Below are 23510 nucleotides of genomic sequence, written 5' to 3'. Positions count from 1 at the left end.
CTGCATGGCCAAGGGTGCTCGGCAGGTTAATGGCCTACAGTCGGCCACGTACTAGGTTGGGCACAAGCCGGCCAGCATCCTTGGCCCAAGCATGCATACTCAACTGAATGCCAACCTGGTCGGCCAAACGTGCTTGGCAACATTCCGGCCCACAGTTGGCCAGATATAAGTTGGGCAGAAGCCGGCCATCGTCCTCGGCCCGAGCACGTAGGCCTGACTTAACGCCACCTGGCCGGCCAAACGTGCTTGGCCGATTACGGGCCCACAGTTGGGCACACACCAAGTTGTCAGAAGCCGACCAGCATTGAAGGCCCAAGTCTGTATTCCATAAAAAAGTGGTAACTGTAACGCTGGCCTTGAAGGCCTGCCAGACATTGCCAAATTCACTCTTAAGATGGTTAACTTCATGCATATTTATGCAATAAGAGCAGAACTGCACCACTAAAATATTATATAAAACAATAGTTATGTTCCAGCTAAATTGATCAGAGGCCTCAAAGGTAGCAGCAGGCACTCAATTGCACCAAGCAATTATGAGGCCCAAAAAACAAATTTAACATATTAAGGGAGAAATTTTTTATCTTTGGATCAGCAGAAACCAGCAGGATAGCACATGGATTGCAGTTCTCTGAAAGCTCTTCTGCGGATTTGCAACATGAATACAGCAAGAGTACATGCATCGTTTACTATGGCATCTGAGGCCAATGATGGGAATATTAAATTACGATCTCTATCTTGGCGGATTACTGTTAAAAAATATATGGCTGATAATGAAGATTGGAACAGCACAATGTATCGAAGAGCCGTGATGCTGATGTTTGTACACTGTTGCAAATATGCTATAATGAGAAGACAAATATGCCAAAGAAGTTCAAGTCATGCAACCAATTTTATTTTTTCGTGCTCTTCACCCACTTGCCAACTCAGCTGGCTCCCAAGAAACAGCCTTTATACACCCATGCTGACTTGCAGGCTTCATTCAGTTGATGCAGTGAATGGCGAGCTTGGAAAAACCGGGCAACGAACTCTGCAGAAAGAATCAAATTTCAACATTAGTCTTATCACGCTTCACCCTAAACAACTTTCCATAGCTCTCCAAGGCTACTCAGGAAGGGAATGAGACCCACACCCCATTCACTGCATGAGGACAAAGAATATCTCCTTGCCTTTTCTGTGTTTCTTGACTGCAGCATAATATTATACCCCTTTTAAGTGCACGAGTATAGGGAGTGCCATTTCGAAAGTGCACTTTCGTACAGGCAAACAATGCAAGTGGAGTGCACTCCATTAGGAGTGCAGTCATGGAATGCACTAACAGCTGACCAGGTATGTAGCCTCACTGAGTGTTTTAAAAGGTACAAATTGTAATAAAGAAAAAAGGAGGCAGCCTTTAAGCAAAACATCTACTGACCTGTGGCTCACTCCACTTGTGGACCCTCGCCCACGTAAATGCACTTTGCCACTCATTTATTCACTACCTTAATTGGTGCCACTATTATCTCACTACAAATCTAGCATACTATGTCATAAGCTACTATGTCATCTGAAAGATCACCCAATAAATAAAAAGCTCTGCTAAACCAAGCCGCATAAATGTGCCTGCATGGCCTCGAGTAATGTGCCTAACTAAATGGAAGGGTCTTGGAGGTTTTGATTCCTCTCGCCCTCCCATCTGAAATGAGAAGCCACAGTTGGCAGCTCTTGCCAAACCGTCCATGCCACGTGGTAGCCTGAGATCATACAACCCTACAACCAATTAGTGTTTGGACATATCAGCTGCCTGCTATCATATCCCAGAGACGTGCCTGTGATTTCTTGCTCAGAATGCCGATGCCAGATTTTCTGGAGAATAATACCTTTATTGCTATTATGTTAAAACATACAACCCTGCTTTAATTTAACAAAATTAAGAAATTTGTTATACCAAAGAGCGAAACATCAAACAAAAAACAATTATGCATACAACTATGTTGCAAGGCACGCTAACGCTGCAGCATTGCTATTTTCAATGTTTCCTATTTGTGAGCCAATTGCTGGGGTGAACACATGCTGACCAATCCGCTTCCAATCACCATGAAGTCATCATTTCATTCTGGCCTACTGCACAATGCCATTCTTGACAGGCTAAGAATTTGTCTTGGATGGTGTCGACTTATGATACCTTAACAATACAAATTGTTCAGCTTTGTTGTTGTTAAATGTGTTTTTACTTCTACGACATTGATCAGTTTTTAGGAACTGCTCTTTCTTGTATGCTTTTTCAAACGTTCGATTCGTTTTACATTGATATCTTATTTTACAAGTGCATTCACTACTGCATAGCATAAAGTGTCACTCAAGGTGCCAAAGCACACACCCCATAAGATCAGTTAAAGATGCCATGACAATCATCCAACATATTGCAGTTTTGGATTTGAGCAGATAATAACGCACCTTATTTTATTTTCAAGTCTGGGCTCCATAGAGGCATTCTTTTTCCTGAAATATGCAATTGAAATTGAGACTGAACTTCCTCCTACTGACAGCAACCAGCATGTTCAAATTCTCTGGTGACATCATAAACAGTTTAGGCACCGCATCATCTGCAGTGCCAGCCCCAATAAAATGCCTATACTGAGCACAATGTTTGCACTTGCTTACAAGCCATCATGACTGTTAATGACATTACTCAACGTATTTATCAACAGAACACTGTAACCCTTGTATGATCCATTTCCTGCTTCACATGAACCTTCAGCAAAACTAGTGTCATCATCCAATGCGAGCACTGCCTGAACATGCCACTATGGTTGGTCCCTGTGGCAGCATCAGAAAAGCATGGCAAAATATTTTTCCTTACGAAGCCATTAGATAAGGGTATGTCAAAAATGAATGTAGTCAACGACCTAAAATTCAAACTTAACTTTTTAGAAATACTTGATTGTTCGGACTTTCTCATGGCAGTACCCATGCTCCAGAGTATATGAGCTCCCGAAATTTCAAACGCATGATTGATTCTTTGATTTTTCATACTTCATTTGCATTCACCGCGGCACCATTGCCAATAGCCAAGCCTCTATATAACATGTTTTGTAGAACATCAATAAATTCAGACTTACAGGGGGTTGAAAATGTGATTGCATAAAGCAAATTTTAAGCCAGAAATATGGGCTCACCGCTGCAAATACACTTGCAGCATTTTGAAGATGCTTCACCGCACGGCATAAGACTATGAGGTGAAGCACCTTCAAAAAGTGTCAGTTCAGCGAACTCATACTGGCAGGTTTACTTTCGCATCAGGACGTTGTCTAAGCCAACATGTTCGCATGCGAGGTGCCGATATGGCAGCACAGCCATCAAACACCAGTTTGCCGCCCACTGTCTGTTGCGTGGAGAGACCGTCAAGCATCAGACTGAGCTTCTACTTACCACTTCCTCCACCATAGTGGCAATCGGAAGTTTGTGTAAAGTAACTTTTTTCTGCAAAATTTGAGTTTTCAGACTACCCCAATTTTCGGGCAGTTCCTAGAGTTCAGAAAAATTGGTCATCGACTGTACTTCTTGATGATTGCAGACTGCACTGAGTGATAACTGCAATATCAGTAAGTTTTGACTGTGATCTGCAGTTCAAGCAAGTTTTTAATCACAACCGTATAGCAGTTGCTGCTGGTGCAGTACTGACTCATTGAGGTTCTTGTATGTGAGCTCTGCTGCTGAGGTATCATTGAAATTCATTGTCTTTTTTTTTTTTGCTGTTATAAGACACTGAGATAGCAAGGAAGGCTGTTTCGTAAGTAAATCCTTTACTATACCACTGATCAATTAGCAAGTGCCTTTGGCTGTGGCTTCAATGTGAAGCAATCTAGGTCTACCAATAATCACACCAACTGCAGGGGGAATGCCTCTCCCATATTCCTCTATTTAATCTGGCCCTGTGCTAGCTACACACAACTTGACCCCACAAACTTTTTAATCTCATCCATCCACCTAACTTTGTCGCCCCCTGCGAAGTATGCCTCCTCTTGGAGTCTGCTCAGTTACTCTTAGTGACAGTTGTCTTTGCATTGCATGCCCATCCCATGCCAATTTCTGCTCACTTGTAACTAGAACATGTGCTGTCTGGCCCACACTGCCCACTTCCTATCTCAACGTTACGCCTATCATCTTCCTTTCCACAGTCCACTATGTTGTACTCAATTTAGGTTGAATCTTTTTCGTTAGCCTTCATGTTTCTGTTTCATAGGTGAATGCCGGTAACAAATGGCAGCCACAAACTTTCTTTTGAGGGATGTTGGTATACAGCCATTGTTACGATTTGCCTCTGTCATGTGCGACAGCCGACGCAGCGTAACATCAGTCAAAGCAGCGAGCATTTCGCCCATTGCAGCACCGTGCAATCAACCGCCCAACGCTGACGTGATCCGGCGTGTCGAATTTACACGTGCCGTAATTTGTGTGCAATCTGTAATTTGTGTGCGTGAGTGTGTGCAAACGCTGGCCAAGCCTGATGCTCGAGTAAGAGAGCGTCGCCCTCTCCTGTTAAGAGGAGGTGGAGATTTCTGTCGCGCCACCGAGACTGAGTCAGCAGGGCTTGCTCGGACATGACTTCTCCCTTTCCCTCTGAACTGACGAGCGTATAAAAAGCAGCGGCTGATTCCGCTGCGAGAGACTACAGAGAGACTTCAGAGACATCGCAGAGACGACGTCAGACACCTGTTTCGGAAGCGTGTCAGTTTTCTCTCCGGGCCTGCTTCTTTGCCCGTTCGTATGTGATGTTGTATTAAACATTGCTTTATTAGCCGACGCCTCGTCGTTGACGGGACCACTGAGGCCTTCTGCCGAGTCACGGAGCAGCTAGGCCAACGCTACCGATGGGGCCTCGACCCACATATAACACTATTCATTATCTGAGAGCACTTGTCAAATACACTCATTTCCAATCTGATTCTTCCAGTTATTTAAAAAAATTCTCTTTTGTTGTCCAGATCTATGTGCAGCCACAACTTGTCACCAGTGCTTGGCATTGTTCACTTTAAAAGGTGTTCACTGCCACTTCCAAGACCTTCAGAATAACGGCCTGGGGGGCGAGTTGGTGCATGATGGAATTGAACGGCGGCGCAACACGGAAACGGACACAGACAAGAAGGGGACACCACATGCGCACACTACCAACTATTTATTAAACGGAAAGGTGGTATATTTATACGTCCATCTCAGGCATCAGACTCATCACCACAGTCCGCTCCAAACCCAACACGTGAACGCCGAGCAGCACCAACAGGAAATCAGACAAGATATTTCTAACCTCAGTAGAAAATCTATCAAAAACGAAAAAAAAACTTTTTTTTTAAACGGAAGGCAGGCCATATCTCACAGCAAATGCAGTGTGGACCGAAAACAGCAGAGTAAGACATGAGAAGCGACCAGCCCGAACCCTAATAAAAAAATAAAACAATAAAACAATCGTAGCAAAAGCAGAGTCAAAACAGTTAAGCAAAAGCAGTCAGAACCCTAAGCCAACAACAAAAGACGATCGTAGCAAAAGCAGAGTCAAAACAAAAGAAGCAAAAGCAGTAAAAAAAAAACAACTAGGCCAACAACAACAAAAGACGATCATAGCAAAAGCCGAGTCAAACAAAGGAAGCAAAAGCAGTCAAAAACCTCAACCAACACCAACATTCGTACCTCAAGGAGAGTCAAAGAAATGAAGCAAAAGCACTCAAACACAATCGTACACCAAAGGCATAGTCAAAAAAGGGGGAGCAAAAACAGTCAGGAACCTAAAAGCAACTAAAAGCGATTGTAGCAAAAGCAGAGTCATAACAAAAGAAACAACAGCGGTCAAACCTAAAACAACGCAACAAAATGCACTGGTAGCAAATGCAGAATCAAACGAGCGACGAAATTAACAACCCGCCTAACTAAACATCACAAGGCCATTAAAAATTCCGGGCTTAAAGTCGCACAGTGCATGCCGTCACAAAAAAATTATCAAGGAATGAAACTTCATTTCTAGGGAGGGATACAGACGAGTTGCTAACACAAATGCTACCCTTCTTTTTGATCATAAAGTCTTCAAGAATTTCCCGTGCCACCTGATCGCGACTCCTGCCCAGAATGGCTCACAGTTGCATTCTTTGCAATGGGTAGACAAATTTAACCCGCCTCCATTTTCTAACGATTTCTCATGCTCCCGTGCTCTGTCGTTAATACAGCGACCCGTCTGGCCTATATAGACCCCTCCACACGTCAGTGGGATTTCGTAGACCACTCCGACAGTACAGGAACAGTAATGCTTGCCGTGCCTCTTTTCGCAAAGGGCTTTCTTCTTCTGCCCGATTTTCGAGCACAATCCGCTCAGCTTTTTGGGCGTGGAGAAAACGACAGGTACGTCGTACCGGCCGGCGACCTTCTTCAGGTTATGTGCCACTCGGTGAATATAGGGGACCACTAGTGGTCGCCTTGATCCCGGCTTAGCATAGGATTTCTTCTTCCCTTTCATTTTTTGTAGGAGGGTCTCCGCTACGCTCCGCTAGGGTCTCCGCTACGCTACGCTCTATTCCCCCCATGCCAAAAAGGAACTGCTTCCGTACAAATCAGCACACTCTAAGACTGTAAAAAGGGCGATCGCTTCACTTTGCCTAGAGTCCGCATTATTTAAGTCTTGTGCTCACATGGCTGAGGCTAGTTTCAACAATCAGATCGAAAGACTTAGAATGGCTGTTAAAATCGGGCAAAAGAAGAAGAAAAAAATTTTTTTTTCCCCGTTTTTGATAGTTTATCTAATGAGGTTAGAAATATCTTGTCTGATTTCCTGTTGGTGCTGCTCGGCGTTCAGGTGTTGGGTTTAGAGCGGACTGTGGCGATGAGTCTGATGCCTGAGATGGACGTATAAATATGCCACCTTTCCGTTTAATAAATAGTTGGTAGTGTGCGCATGTGGTGTCCCCTTCTTGTCTGTGTTCGTTTCCGTGTTGCGCCGCCATTCAATTCCAAGACCTGCATACCTGAGATGAAGACTTACATGCAATGACTTGCAAATGAAGTTTCATTGCTTGGAACGTGGAATAAATAGGTCAGCCTCAAAACAGTGAAGAAAAAACCAAAAAGTAAAAAAAAAGAAGAAAAAACTAATTCGAGCACATAAATAACCAACCAAAACATGAAACAGCATTATCACTTCCCTGTAGCTAGAAATTGTAATTATTTTGCTCACAATGCTAAGGAAGGGCTGCAGACACATGCAGTCTTTCGGCCAGGCGATTTGTGTAGCTTCAATAATCTCCCTTGTTAGCTTATCTCCATGACTGCTTAACACTTACATTTGATGGAAGTATAGCTGGCAAGCTTTACTTTCAGTCACTATAGTGGATGCTGAGATGTTTTTCAAAAGTGTGCAGTGTGCCTTGAAAGGCACTTAAAGTTTACACTGTATTCACTCAATTGCAAGCACCCCTCCCTTTTTTTTTTCATGATCGCAATGCCATAAGTGAGGGGTGCTTAGATTTGGAAAGTATACCCACTTCCTTATTTTCGCACCGTTATCTAGACGAGATGTGCATGAGAAATTACATTTTATTTGGCAAACGTGATTCATCATCATCATCAGCCTGACTATACCCACTGCAGGGCAAAGGCCTCTCCCGTATGTCTCCAATTAACCCAGTTCTGTGCTAGCTGCATCCACTTGACCCCTGCGAACTTCTTAATCTCATCCGCCCACCTAACTTTCTGCCGCCCCCTGCTACGCTTTCCTTCCCTTAGAATCCAGTTTGTTACCCTAAGCGACCATCGGTTATCCTCTCTGTTAAGTGCGCATTTGAAGCGCCCTGGTCGCAGGCAGAGAACTCGTGAGAAGACTGCCATATGTGTGTGTATTTTGCTGGCGTTCGTGTGTGTTTCTAAGCAAACGGCGCGGCCGTGGCAGACGCCTCCTCCCTCTGTACTGTCCCAACTTGTGAGGCGGCCTGCGAGGTGGCGCCGCACGGACGACCAGCAGAAGAAGAGCGTAGCTCCCGAAGACATCCAATCTGCCTGCAACCATCCGCGCCGAGCCAGCGAGTCGGCTTCTGAGAATTCGACGGGCGCTGGCGGTCAACATTTGTAACGGGGGTGGAAGGCGTCTTCACCAGCCACAGCCGCGGCGAAACGGCGGGGGAAGTGAGGATTCCCCAGGAGCCTGGCGAGGAGGAATTCGAGGGAGAGAACGACTTTGAAGCGTCCGAGCGACGCGGCAAATGGGAGACTCGTTTCGGGTGCCGTGACGAGAGGCCGCACCCTGATTGAAGTTGTGCTGCAATTTGTATATAGTGTAAATAAATTATGTATTCTGCAATTAGAGTGAATTCCGGTCGAGGTTAATCGGGAGAGGAATGAAAATTTGAAGAAAAGAAGAAGAAAAGAACCTGATATTTAACTGGCGCAGTCGGCAAGGGTCTTCCGATTTGAAGCGGACCGGCCAACGGACTCGACGGAGGCGGAACAACAAAGGAGCCAGGGCTGAGCCATGAACCTCGGGCGCTGACCAGCGGGCCAAGCTATCTTCGGAGCACGACACAGGTTGGTGTCTTGTAGGTCCCTCTTCCGCGGCGCACTATGACAACTGTGGGGCATAGTTTGCGGGACCGTAGTGGGGAAGGATGGGGCCGGGGTGCTGGAGATGGGCAGATAGAGCTGGTGGCGGGCGCAAAGGTAGGGGGCGTCAGCGGAGGCTCGGGGTTGTCGTTTGCCGACGAGATGGCGCGGTTAAAATTGAAACTGAAAATTGCAGAAATGAAATTGGCAGCAGCGGATTTGCAGTACGAGGAAGCTGTCAGGGCAGCGGCGGCCGGCAAGAAACAAGCGGTGAGTCCAGACAAAGGGGCGGGCATCGCGGAGAGTCTCGAAGGAGGTCAGAGAGCGGAAAGTTTGGACCGCAGACTGGCAGAATCGAAAGGCGGCAATGAGGCCGAGGTTGAGAAGGAGGAGGCAGTTACTAAGGTGTTTGAGGTGCGTTCTGGCGAAACAAAAGAAACAGACATAAATACGGTTGACACTGCGCTTCTCGATGCTCAGAACAGCACGCCGGCATCCGAGGGAGATGCTGTTGAGAATGTCACAAATCCGGCGCTGGCAGAAGCGACACCCGTAGTGCGCGTAGGGATGACAGATCGGGATGCGGATTGTGACGACGGTGAGATATGTGCTGAGGCAGATGTGGCTGTAACGGTCATCACAGCAGGGCCAGACGATGGCGACAGTGCAGAAAGAGGGCACTGCGCGCATGACAGGGCTGCAGAATTCAATGGATTCATGCGTGAGCTAACTGGCAGCGTTGCGTCGAGCGAAACGGAGGACAGCTCGAGCGTGTGCGTTCACGGTGAGGCTGCTACAGAAGTTTTGCTTGACCAGGGAGATCAAGTCACTGGTCATCCACGTGAGCCGCGGGCACTAAGGCAGTCGCGCCGGGCAGAAATGGGGCAGGCCTCAAACGATTGCGTGCGCACTGGTCACAAGGGTGACAGAGATTCTCGTCAAGGGAAGAAGCGCATATCCCGCTCGACAGAAAGAAACATAGGCAGGGGGAGCTTCGATCAGAATCTTTGCAAGCGACGCATGAAGTCCAGTGTGTGGAAAAAGAGTAGAACGCGAAAAGAGCAAATTTTCAAAAGGGACACAACTTTGGAGATCATTCGTATGGGCGACGCTGAACCGACGGACCGCCCTCCGCCGCAGGGGGTCGGAGGCATCCCGCGCCTAGCCTGACGCGCTGCCGACGCGCGTGCACCAGCTGCATTGCTCAGAGGGAGCGAGGGCCCTTTTGTTTAAATTTTTAAGTTTGTGTTGTCATGGTGCGCCGGAGGGGGATCACGGACATCAGCCGCACACTGGTGTTGTGTGAGATGTGACGCGTTCCAATAAGTCACGCATCACAGTGGCGGTGGAGGTGTTAAGTGCGCGTTTGAAGCGCCCTGGTCGCGGGCAGAGAACTTGTGAAAAGACTGCCATATGTGTGTGCATTTTGCTGGCGTTCGTGTGTGTTTCTAAGCAAACGGAGCGGCCGTGGCAGACGCCTCCTCCCTCTGTACTGTCCCAACTTGTGAGGCGGCCTGCGAGGTGGCGCCGCACGGACGACCAGCAGAAGAAGAGCGTCGCTCCCGAAGACATCCGATCTGCCTGCAACCATCCCCGCCGAGCCAGCGAGTCGGCTTCTGAGAATTCGACGGGCGCTGGCGGTCAACATCTGTAATGGGGGTGGAAGGCGTCTTCACCAGCCACAGCCGCAGCGAAACGACGGGGGAAGTGAGGATTCCCCAGGAGCCTGGCGAGGAGGAATTCGAGGGAGAGAACGACTTTGAAGCAACCGAGCGACGCGGCAAATGGGAGACTCGTTTCGGGTGCCGTGACGAGAGGCCGCACACTGATTGAAGTTGTGCTGCAATTTGTATATAGTGTAAATAAATTATGTATTCTGCAATTAGAGTGAATTACGGTCGAGGTTAATCGGGAGAGGAATGAAAATTTGAAGAAAAGAAGAAGAAGAAAAGAACCTGATATTTAACTCTCTCCGTACTATGTCCTGCCCATGTACATTTCTTCTTCTTAATTTCCACTAGAATGTCGGTAACTTGAGTTATTTCTCTGACCCACTCTGCACGCTTCCTATCTCTTAAGGTTACCCCTACCATTTTTCGTTCCATAGCCCTCTGGGTAGTCCTCAACTTAAGTAGAACTCTCCTGGTTAGCCTCCACGTTTCAGCCCCATAGGTGAGTACAGGTAAGATGCAACTGTTGTATACTTTCCTCTTGAGTGATACCGGTAAGCTGCTAGTCATAATCTGCGAGTGCTTGCCAAATGCGCTCCATCCCAATCTTATTCTTCTTCTTATTTCCTTTTCATGGTCCGGATCTGCGGTTACTACCTGTCCTAAGTAGACATATTCGCCTACTACTTCCAGTACTTCGCTACCTAATGTAAACTGCTGTTCCTTCCCGAGGCTGTTCAACATTACCTTAGTCTTCTGCATATTGATTTTCAAGCCTACCTTTCTACTTTTCCTGTCTAGGTCATCAATCATTATTTGCAGTTCATCCCCCAAGTTGCTTAGCAAGGCAATGTCATCAGCAAATCACAGATTACTGAGGTATTCTCCATCTATTCTTATCCCTAACTGCTCCCATTCCAAGTCTCTGAATACTTCCTCTAAGCAAGCTGTGAATTGTACTGGGGAGATTGTGTCTCCTTTCCTAACACATTTCTTTATGGGAATTTTGTTACTTTCTTTATACAGAACTATGGTTGCTGTGCAGCCACTATATATATCTTCCAGCACTTTCACGTACGGCTCATCTACTCCCTGATTTCGCAATGCCTGCATCACCGCCGATGTTTCAGCTGAGTCAAATGCTTGTTCGTAATCAATGAATGCTATGCATAAAGGCTGATTATATTCCGAGCATTTTTCTTTCACCTGATTGATGGTATGAATATGATCGATAGTAGAGTACCGTTTCAGAAACCCTGCTTGATCCTTTGCTTGATTGCAGTCTACGGTTGCCCTGATTCTATTAGCGATTACGTTAGTAAATGCCTTATACGTAACAGACAGTAAGCTGATTGGTCTGCAATTTTTAAGGTCCTTAGAGTCCACTTTCTTATGAATGAGGATATTTGCATTCTTCCATGGTTCTGGTACCGTCGATGACACCAGGCACTGCGTATACAGGGTGGCCAGTTTTTCTAGCACGATATCCCCCCCCCCGTCCTTCAGCAAATTTGTAGTTATCTGATCTTCTCCAGCTGATTTCCCCCTTTTCATAGTTTCTAGTGCTTTCTTGACCTCGTCCTTTGCCACTGGTGGAACGTCTGACTGTTTTTCTCTACCGCCAATCTCGCTACAGTCCTGACTACTTTGGCTACTGTAAAGATCTGTATAGCACTCCTCGGCTACTTTGACTATCTTGTCCATATTCGTGATGACGTTGCCCGCTTTGTCCCTTATCGCATACATTTGGTTTTTGCCTATGCCCAATTTCTTCTTTACCGCTTTAAGGCTTCCCCCGTTCTTCACAGCACGCTCAATTTTCTCCATGTTATACTTCCTTATATCGGCCACCTTGCGCTTATTGATTAGCTTTGATATCTCGGCCAATTCGATGTGGTCTGTTGGATTGGAAGCTTTCATACTCTGGCGTTTCTTAATCAAATCTTTCGTCTCCTCAGACAGCTTACCGGTATCCTCTCTAACTATCCTACCGCCTACTTCTACAGCGCACTCAGTAATGATATCTCTGAAGTTATTTTTCCTTGCTTCTAGGGTAATGTCGCCATCCTCGGTTAGAGGTGAATACCTATTCTGTAGCGAGATCCTGAACTCTTCTGCCCTCCCCCTCACCGCTAATTCTTTTATGGGTTTCTTTCTTAGTAATCTGTTGCGTTCCTTCTTCAGATTTAGACTAATTCGGGACCCAACATTCTGTGGTCACTGCATCGCACTTTCCCGATTACCTCTACATCTTGCGGGGGTTGAACACATTATGAAGTCTATTTCATTTTTAGTCTCCCCATTAGGACTTTTCCATGTCCATTTCCGGTTCATCCGTTTGCTGAAGAAGGTATTGATGATTCGTAAGTTATTGCGCTCTGCAAGCTCAACTAGTAACTCCCCCCTGCTATTCCCAGAACCAATGCCATAGTCACCTACTGCCTTGTCTGCTGCCTGCTTTTTCCCTACCTTGGCAGTGAAGTCACCCATTAGTACAGTATACTGCGTCTTTAATTTTCGCATTGCCGATTCTACATCTTCGTAGAAGCTTTCAACTGCCTGGTCATCATAACTACATGTAGGTGCATAGGCCTGTACAACCTTCAGTTTATACCACTTACTAAGCCTAATTACGATGCCTGCCACCCTCTCATTAATACTATAGAATTAATCTATATTACCCGCTATATGCTTATTGACAAGGAGACCTACTCCTAGTTGTTGCCCCTTGGTAAACCTCAATAACACAGTACATGCCCATCCTTCAGTACAGTATATGCCTCATTCGGCCTCCTAACCTCACTAAGCCCTATGACATCCCGTTTCATACCCTCTAGTTCCTCTAAAAGCACTGCTAAACTAGCTTTACTAGCTAGGGTTCTAGCATTAAACGTTGCCAGGATCAGTTTCCAATGGCGGCCTGTCCAGCGGAGTCAGGAATTCTTAGCACCCCCTGCTGCGTCACAGGTCTGACCGTCGCCGTGGTCAGTTGTTCCGCAGCCGTTGGTGACTGAGGGCCGGGGTTTTGTGGAGCTTATCATGAGAGGTTGCGGCCAATTACTGCACCAGGGTGGCCAACTCCTGTTCTGGTGAGGGAGTGCGTAGCCGAAGGTGTTCACCGGCATCAGGTCGCACCCCAAACCTGTTTATGCAATTCCATCGACACGCGGATTTCTTTTTTTTTTAATCCGGTGGAGAATTGCACGGCACCGGGATTTTAACCCCGGTCCTCTTGCATGCGAGGCGGATGTTCTACCGCTACGCCACCGCTGCGTGCAAACGTGATTAAGTTCGCTTAATGATGAAGCTGTGGCTGCCCTCTCAAACTTATTCTGGATTCCGCCATGGCCAACAAATTGTTGCCACAGAACTGAGCAACATGTTCCCGCAATGCCTGCGAAACATACTGAGCGCCACCGAATGGCCGCAGGTTCAAAATGCATGTGACATCACGCTGGCCAACTATGGCGTTCTGCGACACCAGCTGTCATTTAGTGTCAGAATGAAGCTACGCAAGAAGCTGAAAATCGTGTCATAGACTCTGCTCCCTCTCGAGACTTCGATGATTCTAGCTCAACAACTCAGAGAGCAAGTGCACTGGCAGCCTTGTCTATGCGCTGTTCCTTGCCAAAAAGACGATGTTTAGGTTTGAATGCAAACTTTTCTTTATTTTTTAGAGTTAGAATTGCGAAAATACAGCATCTGTGCCATTCAAAGGCACAGATATCGTACGTTCAGATACTATAAACTAACCAGAGAAGTTACTGAAACTGTGCAAACCTGATCAAAATACTGGCAACCTGTCCTTAGAATTATCAGCAAAAATTGGGATTGTTAGCCAAGTGATGATGCTGTTTCATCTTCTTTTGGTTAGCTGTTTATGTGCATGAATCAGTGCGATTAATTTGTTTTTGTTGTCTGGAGCCTGACCTATCCATTCTATGTTCCAAACAGTAAAACTTCAGTTGCAAGTCAGCACCCATCTGTACGTACCTTCCCTTTGTCCTCTTTGTCTAAGCCCACCTGTTCTTGAAATGGCATACCAAATTGCCCAACCATCAGCTCCAAAATGCCTGCCATATGCAGTGAGATACAGCAAACATGTACACCAGCGCTTAAATAAGTTCCGAAGCATGTTTTTTACGTGAGGTTAAGGAAACATGCTGGACAGTCATGCGTGTGCATTGCGAATGTTTGTCAGTTATGACATGATAGGGGTTAGGCTTTTTCATTCCCAATTTCAAGCTTGACAAATCCTTTGAGGGTCTGAAGGTCCTGCTTTTTCAATAAAATTTTATGTAACAGTTTAACAGTGTTTTGATGATAACATTAGGACTGCTACGCTCATCTCAATGCTAGACTGTCCCCCATGGTAAACTGCACACTAACATTCTGCCAAATTCGAAGAACATGCTACCAATGCAGAAGCCCAAGGCAAAAGATGAAAACAGACTTTATCAGTGCGGAATGTTTGCATGCTGCCATGGTTTGCACTGGTGATGGTGACATCACAAGACTAACGAATACAAGAAAAACCTGTGCTTAATTAAAACAAATTCTTGATGCAAAAAGTGGGGGATCAGCTCATATGAGTAAATCTGGTATTAAGTTACTGCAAACAGAGAAACGGTTGGTTGGTTGGTTTGTGGGGTTTAACGTCCCAAAGCAACTCGGGCTATGAGAGACGCCGTAGTGGAGGACTCCGGAAATTTCGACCACCTGGGGTTCTTTAACGTGCACTGACATCGCACAGCACACGGGCGCCTTGCTTTTCGCCTCCACCGAAAAGCTGCCGCCGAGGCCGGGATCGATCCCGCGTCCTTGGGAACTATAGTCGAGCGCCGTAACCACTGTGCAACCCCGGCGGGGTGCAGAGAAACGATCCAAGATTTCGACAGCTTTACATCACTAACATCTATAAAATAAAAGAAAATAAACTTTTTGTATTTATCAGTGAAAGCCTGAATTTCCAAGGAGACTTTTGCTAAGTTTCTCCTTAGGACACAAAAAAAGAAACTGAATTGGCTGGTTTGCCTAGCTCAGCTCTTTCCGGTGCATCCCCATGGAAAGATATACAGCCAAGTATATTTCCAGTAACTATTTGTGCAAGATGCATTCAGGAAATTTGAGGTCAGAATGATGAACTCTGCCAACCCTGAGCTGCACTGACGCTTTTCAGACAGAATGGATGGAATTCAAGTGAGCTACTTGTTTCTCTCCAAGTTTTAGTTCAATGCCTTATGACAAAACATTCAGACATATGACATGGCCACTGTAGCAATGAAGTTGATAGCCATGGATAACCTACAGTAGAAATTAGAAAAAGGGGGCACAACACTGACACCAACACAACAGATTTGAGGCAGGCAACTAACCTGTGTGAGAAGGGATATTGCAGGTTGCATCCATAGCATTTTCATGACCCAGGCGATCCCAAGGCAGTGATGGCTTGTGTAGGTGAAGCAGGATTCAGGTGCTGCTTCAAAGTGGTAGTAGCCAGGCCGGAATAAGGTATGAAGCCAGATTCAGTGAATGCACTGCTACTTCAGCCTTCTTGTTGAAAGCCACACGTAGCTGGAAAGCTATGCTGCCGAGATGATGAGCACCAACAAGGTAGAAGGGTCAAAAGCAGTTCCAGCGAAGCAAAGATTCAAAGTAGAAGAGCCTGCATTGAAAAAGGTGGCTTCAAGCAGTATTTATGCCATAAAACAAGATTCATAAACAAGCTGCTATTTAGTAAAATTGTAGTAATATCGTTCTTGAGCAGCTTCAGGGCAATAAAATAAGTTTTGAAGCATTTTTTTATGTACAAGAACATGTTTCAAGGGTCAAACACCGTTAATAATTGCCATTTTTATATTCCCCCCTCCCCCCCCCCCAAAAAAAAAGAAACATATCCTTATGCATTTAACGCTCAATGCTTTGCTAACTACGCAAGCATCTTTCACAAGAAAATGCAAATGACCAAAACATGTACAATGCTTAAAATAATACAGCTAACCTGAGCAACAATTTGTAAAAGAGCATTAAATGTAATGCTTGCGTGCTTTATGACTGGCTTGGTTCGGCTTGTGGGGTTTAACATCCCAAAGCGACTCAGGCTATGAGAGATGCCGTAGTGGAGGACTCCGGAAATTTCGACCACCTGGGGTTCATTAACGTGCATTGACATCGCACAGCACATGGGCACCTTGCTTTTCGCCTCCATTGAAAAGCGGCCACCGAGGCCGGGATTCGATCCCACATCATTGGGCACAGTAGTCGAGCGCTTTAATCACTGCGTCACCCCAGCGGGCGGCACTTTTGGTGCACCAGCCCCATAACACTTAATGCTTTTGTCTAACAAAGGCTTGACACGCTTATAATTTATTGATAAGAGGCTCGATGGTAAAGTACCTGCTCATTTTCACAACAGAAATATTAGAAAAACTAGTGCAGTTCTCTGCAGCCGGACAAGCTTCCTAATGGCTCACAGTAGTTAATGGGATCTGCTTCGCTTGCTGTTCTCCCTTCTTTCTCCACCAATGATTAAAAAAACTGAAAGGGGGTCCTATATCAATGCACAGTGTTTTCTTTTGCAATCAACTGTGAGTCGTTTTAAATTTACTTCCAAACAAATACTTAATATGCTCTATGCTTCTCTATTTTATGAAAAACGTTATTCGTATTAGCAATAATGCAATTGTGTTATATTTCCACCACCGGTGTGCTGCCATCGTTTTGACTATGGCGGCACTTATAGCACAGATACTCAACTCACAGCGTGCCACTGGCCAGCTGCGCTTCTCACTTAATAGAATTGGATGATTGCATTTTTGTACTCAATACTACTGCCCACTGCAGAACAAAAACATGCTCCACTAAATCTAATAGTATATTATTGTGGCAGCTGGTTTTTGGCAGTTCTGGAGCACGGTGGAGCAGGGAAAGCCGTTTGGAATAGTTGGAGCAAATAGAGCAGCAGTTCATCTCGACAAATTTGGAATGTGCAGGTCTATTTGAACCACAAAACAAGACGACTGCAAAAAGCCCCTTGAAGGATTTTGTGCCCAAGTGAGCATGTCTCCTAAAACATGTCACTGATCAAATAAAAAAAGTCAAATAAAAAAATTACATGCTAACATGTATTTACTAACACACACAAAATAAAGAGAATACTAGGAAATTGAAATATGATATAGTCTTCAAAGCCATCGGATGACTGCATCTGCACCTCGTGCACTCAAAGGAGCAACAAAACCTGTCTGTGGTATAAAACAGTCTTCCTGATTCACTAATGTAGTAATAAGTGCTCGGAATTTTTTCCTCAAGGCATTGAGAGCATGCTGTCTTCAAACTTTACACATTCGTCCATGCATTTGTCCCTGTCTACTCCGCCTCAGTAACACAAAGATCAGTGAAAGAATTAAAGGGCAAAGAGAATTGACTGAGGCTTAAAAAATGCACGTCTCCGGGAAACAAACATGTCAGAATTTTTTCAGTGGCCTCTATAGACAAAAATTTATCGTTTGTTTATTCTGTTGCTGCTTTTTTGCATAAGGTTGGAAATTAATTTTATCTAATATTTCAGCATACATGCCAAAGATCTTTCTTATTGGCACACTACACCTGCATTCATAAACCTCAGTTTAATCTTTGCGCTCATTGTTTTCAGTCTTCTTATGCCCTTGTTGCTCTCACACTTTTGTCATCTAATTATGAATCGCCAAGTAGGCCATAATTCCAATTCCATTAGGCATGAGTACAGCATATCACTTGCTGATGAAACTCTTATTACTTTCAACAAGGAAAATAAGCAAGATATTGTGAAAATATCAATAAACAGGCACAAGAAGCATGCACGGCATATAAATTTTGTCACAGAGTTTGCTGCATCATGAGCGTGCATCATCAGTTGCCAACAGGCAGCATACCTGTGATGCCCCCTAGCATGACAGCAAGCTGCTTATCACTGTGATGTCATCACGGAGAGGATAAAAATAATGCACTGGGAATAAAACCAGCTTTTTTGGCTTGTGTTACCGAGATCTTCACTCGAAAAACAACAGAGTTGAAATAATGTACTGACTTCTGAAATGAAAAAGAGGTAGCAGAAACTAAAGGATATGAAAAAGCATAACAGAGGTCCTAATACTCCAAACAGTTTGGTACTACGTAAAGCTAAGGAAGAAACAATAAATATGATCTTGACCAACTTTTAAGGTGCAATGGCACTTTAGCCCAAAAGCCTCAGACACACGGAATCTTTGTTTCAGATGGGGGCACAGACCCATTTCTCTAGCATTTTATTCCAGTTAAGAAGAGCACCAGGCGGAGATAGCTCCCTAGTGACATTAGAGGATAGAATGCACCACCTGTATGCAAGGCTCATACCCTAGGCCACTGTGGCCAATTATCATTAAATAAATAAGCCAGTTATTCATAATTACCAAAGTAGAATATGTAGCTATTAAGCAAAACACTAGTTAGCTTCACAAAGAAAGCCTAGGCATGTTTGCCAAAATTGGTTCAATAATTTTCACTCCTTCAGAATGCAGTAATGGTGTGGATGGTTGGTTTGGTTTGTGGGGTTTAACGTCCCAAAGCGACTCAGGCTATGAGAGACGCCGTAGTGACCACCTGGGGATCGTTGACGTGCACTGCCTTCGCACAGCACACAAGCACCTTGCTTTTCGCCTCCAACGAAAAGCGGCCGTTGAGGCTGGGACTCGATCCCGTGTCGTTGGGAACAGTAGGCGAGCACTGTAACCACTACTCCACCCCAGCGGGGTAAAATGAATGCACTAATGATAAACAAAAGCAGAACACAGCGGTGCTTTTCTCATGTCGCTTGCACTACATAATGAATTAAGGGCAACTTGGTTAGTATATTATTGCTTGCAAGCTATATCCCACAACTGGCAGAAAAAAGTCAAATGAATGGTTTTTCTTAACAAAGCAGCCCTGTGATTCATGAAACATGCTGTCCGGAGCAGCTTCAAATTAATGTCAACACCCAAGGACTCTCTTCACTTCAAGTCAAAATCACAGTACATAAGCAATCACACTGCTTTGCTATAATCATGACACAGACACAAAAGATAGCAGAGGCCCTTATTATTCACTGAAAAAAGGGGACAATGCTAAAAACTAGTTATTTCTCTCTCAGTCAGCTGTTATAACTGCCATCAAATCGTAGTCACAAATATTTAAGGAAAAAAGGCAAAATGCATGCAGCACTCATTCAATACATTTAATCAAAGCAGTGTCACATAATGCAACTAAAGCCATGAGGACTTTTGGAACTTTATTTTTAAAATGCAACATATTAAAAAACTGCAATTGAAAACCCAGCACCCCAATTTGCCTGCAGTATGTCCATTCTAATAAGCAACTAATAGAAGTAGGTTTGGTAGGCAAATGCATGAGATAAAGCTGTTCGTGCAGCTACAAGCGGTACTTTTAAAAGAAAAGGAAAAATAAAGCAACCAAAAACATTTCATGACACCAACTTACAGCGTAGCTTTCAATCCCATATGGAGGCCACAAAGTCCACACAGCAGGCTTCTACTTGAAGGCAGATGTATAACCTGCAGATATCCCCTCATTGTAATTGCAGCTACTGACGACAACACTAAAAGAACCACCAAACACGGCGCAGTAGTGAATCTCTCGTGTGCACAGAATAAGGACGCCAACGATTCTTCGAAACTATACGTGAAACACTACCATAAGAAAAGCACCATGATCGAAAGGAAAGATTACACTCCAGGTAACCATAAACAATATCGGCATCATAAAAACAAATAATGTGGATATATAAAATTACTTACGGTGGTAGCAGCAAACCAAGATAAACCGAGATGCGTTTTAAAAGTTCGTGCGCTTCGCCTGGATCATACCTGCGACCTCGGGATCCGCAGCAGAGCGCCAAAGCAACTCAGCCACCGCGGCGGATGAATAGTGGTTTCAACCCCAGCGTCCGCAAAGTGCTGTTACTTCGAAAGCCAACCACAAATTTTACGCACAACCAAAGTGCACTTCCTTTAACTTGCGCCGTGGTGTGAACCGGCATCAGTGCACAGAATGAGGCACATATAGTGAGAAATAAATATTAAACTTCAAACTTGCAAGGTAAAAAATAAAAAAGCAAAAGCAAAGCCCAGTCAAGCATCTGGAACACTAAAAATATGAACAGCGTATCGCAAGCGTGGTAGCATATTTTTTTTTTTCAAAAGGACACTCGTGAGCCAATCATCTGCGGATGGTAAAGGTATGAGCAGCATATCACAAGTGTGGTAGCGTTATTTTTGTCAAAACAGAGTCCTATGCTATCTCTGCGGCAAGTCTGCGCAATCCACCGACTTCGGCGATGACATTTTTGTAGCAAGTATCCAGAAAAAAAAAGTGGCACAGCAGGTACGATACGCCACCGTTCCGGAAATACATGCTTGAGAATATGCAGAACATTACTCACCTTAACATACTTCCATTACAGGCGATGCCGTAGTCACATACAACGCTGCTCGCCTTCGATCACCGGCAACAAACCAGCCAGTGCAAGTTCAGTCACTGCCTTGTAAACTGCACGTCTACCCCGTAGTCGGCCAGAATAAAATCGTTCAGGCCTTCTTTCGAACCTTTCAAACGTGACACAGGGCACCAATCGTTTGCCAAAAGTGCGCACGCTGAGTTGTGGCACTTTGCGTCCAGTGCGGCCTGCTGACAGCATTACGCGAGTATACACATTTCTTCACTTACAAAACACAAGCTAAAATTCCAAAACGCGCGCATAGTGCGTAAACACGAGCAGAAATGGGCGCACGGCCACACATCTCTATGCCATACGTGCTTTACTAAGCATGCAGATGCCGAGTGCGCAATCACGTGACAGATGGGTGACGTCCGTGCCTCCTCCAGGAGGCACTGGTGACGTTCACGCTGTCGTGTTTTTTGTTTTTTTTTCTCTCTTTTTGTTTTTAAGAGAGAGAGGCGCGCTGTTTAAAGCCCCTCTGGCTAGGGTGGGTGGAGACGCGAGTCTCCTGGGATGGTGCGTTTGTTAACAAGATTGAAATCCTAATTAGAAAAGGTGTCAAAATCATCCTGGGCCTCCCTCCGTACACATCCACCCAGAAAATTCTCGGCATGAGGATTTCAAACACACTAGACGAGTTCATTGACGCTGCCATAGTAACAGAGCAGCAACGACTCCTACGCAGCCGATCGGGACTAAAAATATTACTGAAGCTGGGCTTCGAACCTTGAGCAAGGCTCAAACTGACTGAGGATATCCCAACAAACATAAGGAACAAAATAAGAATCCCACCACTCCGAAGGAACATGCACCCGGTAAACCATGAGGGTAAAAGAAAAGACAGTGCGAAAGCTCTACAGAAAAAAACTAGTAAACAGACAGGACGTGGTTTACACGGACGCGGCGGAATACGAACGCAGAACGGGTTTCGTAGTTCCAGCAACCAGGGAGGACGGAAACCGGGGCTCGTGAGGGACGCAACAGCGGCTGAGGAGGTGGCCATTACGCTGGTCCTAACTCAACAGAATGTAAGGGCGATTGTAACCAGTTCCTAATCGGCTGTCCGAAACTACAACGTAGGCAGGGTATCTGCCGAAACAGTTAAGATTATGTCTGCCGGACCACCACCGGTGGAGCTAATTAACCTCGTCTGGACTCCGACCCACGAGAGCCTGCGAGGAAACGAGATATATTGGTGATTTATAGGAAGGGAAAGGCGCGGTAACTGTCTCACTTGTTTTCTGTGGATACCTCAACTGCGCCGTAATGGAAGGTGGGAGTGAAAGCGGAAATGAAGAAAGAGGAGCCGTAGTGGAGGGCTACGGAGTAATTTCGACCACCTGGGGATCTTTAACGTGCGCTGACAGCTGACATCGCAGAGCACACGGACGCCTCTTCGTTTCGCCTCCATCGAAACGCAGCCGCCGAGGTCGGGTTTTAACCCGGGTACTCCGGCACAGTAGTCGAGCGTCTTAACCACTGCACCACTCCGGCGGGGCAAGAAACGAGATAGCGCATGCACTGGCCCGAGGACTTAACACCGGGATACCAGTGCGGTTTCGTCGAGCAGAGAGCCCCTCCAGAGCGAGAAGCTGAAAACATATCATGATATTCTCAATCATTACCGATTAGAAAAACAGACACTGACTCGAGCAGACAAAATTCTAAGCAGAAAACAAGCGGCTATATGAAGAAATTTGCAAGCGTTTTTTTTTTTTCCTACCAACTCGCACTAAGCAGATGGCATCCGGCGATACAGGACCCGCGGTGCAAATACTGTAAAGAAATGGCAGGCATATGGTGTGGACATGCCCTAGATACAGCGAACCAGACCGGAATTTGGATTCCTGGGAGGCTTTAATGATCAGCCAAAACAAAGACGTCCAAAATAAAATCATCCATCTGGCCCTGGACACCGCTAAATCTCAAGGGATTCCATCCTGCTAAAAGGGGAGGAAGATTCCTTGATGGGCGTAAATGAAGTTATTCGTCATCATCCCTCATTCTAACGAAAACGTTATTTGCGCGCACACACGTGCAGTTTTGTAGTGGCGGTAAAGAACTGTCAAGAGTGACAGCATCTCCTAAAGGGCGCGTAAACGTACGTTCACGTTTGGAATTAGGCTGTGATATTATGCAAGATGTTGTGTCACGTAAGGGGCTTAACTTAAAGTACAAAAATGGCCAATTGAGCCCAGGTCGCGCGCACATAAGCAGTCGAATCTTAAGTGGTCCATCCGCTGCAGCTCAGATCATCGCAGTCAATGCCTCACTGCTACGAAAAAATAATGATAAAAACGAAGAAAGCCTGCATACTGCTGTGTGCTGTGCAGAAGGCATCGCCAAGCCGTCACTCGTTTGAAACCACGCCGTCAGCGGTGGCCAGCCTGCCCGCCCCTTTCATCCTTTCCGCACTATAGGGGGAAAAAAAAAGGAAAGCGTGGCTGCTTTTGTCGCAGGAGAGTTAGACCCCCTTCCTTCCTCCCCACGCAATTAGGCGAGCGCCGAGGGCACTTGTTTAAACACGCTGTTTCTCTCGATGACCCAGCCTGCCACCCCATCCTTTCATATCCTTCCCGCGCATCGGACTTGAGGTGTTCCTGAATTGGCGCTTGTAACAGATCAATTTTCTTCTCGTGGATTGAGTATAGCCCACGGTAGGCCTCTGACCCAGCTTGTGTGGATGCACGTAGTTGCCAAATTCTCAAACACTCTTCGATCCCATCTGTTGCGGCCCATGACCTGGAGGCGGTCCCGGTAGGCCAGCTTACTTG

At 45.6% G+C, this 23510-nt stretch overlaps 2 long non-coding RNA genes across 2 annotated transcripts; both read right to left on the bottom strand.

Moving 5' to 3' along the window:
* Positions 1–809: 809 nt before the first annotated feature.
* LOC146177444 (uncharacterized) lies at positions 810–15831 on the bottom strand. The gene is made up of 3 exons (XR_014701316.1): positions 15599–15831; positions 2434–2478; positions 810–1027 (listed from the first exon to the last, which is right to left on the bottom strand). It is a non-coding gene; the product is annotated as an uncharacterized LOC146177444 (long non-coding RNA).
* On the bottom strand, positions 15830–21020 carry LOC146177443 (uncharacterized). Its single transcript, XR_014701315.1, has 3 exons — positions 20680–21020; positions 19719–19792; positions 15830–15888 (listed from the first exon to the last, which is right to left on the bottom strand). It is a non-coding gene; the product is annotated as an uncharacterized LOC146177443 (long non-coding RNA).
* Positions 21021–23510: the final 2490 nt, after the last annotated feature.

The sequence above is a fragment of the Amblyomma maculatum genome, chromosome 10 (assembly GCF_055883805.1).
Source record: "Amblyomma maculatum isolate TAMU_Amacu chromosome 10, ASM5588380v1, whole genome shotgun sequence".
NCBI classification, from domain to species: Eukaryota; Metazoa; Arthropoda; class Arachnida; order Ixodida; family Ixodidae; genus Amblyomma; species Amblyomma maculatum.
The sequence above is the reverse complement of the archived record's forward strand: the minus strand, read 5'-3'. Positions and strand labels throughout refer to the sequence as shown.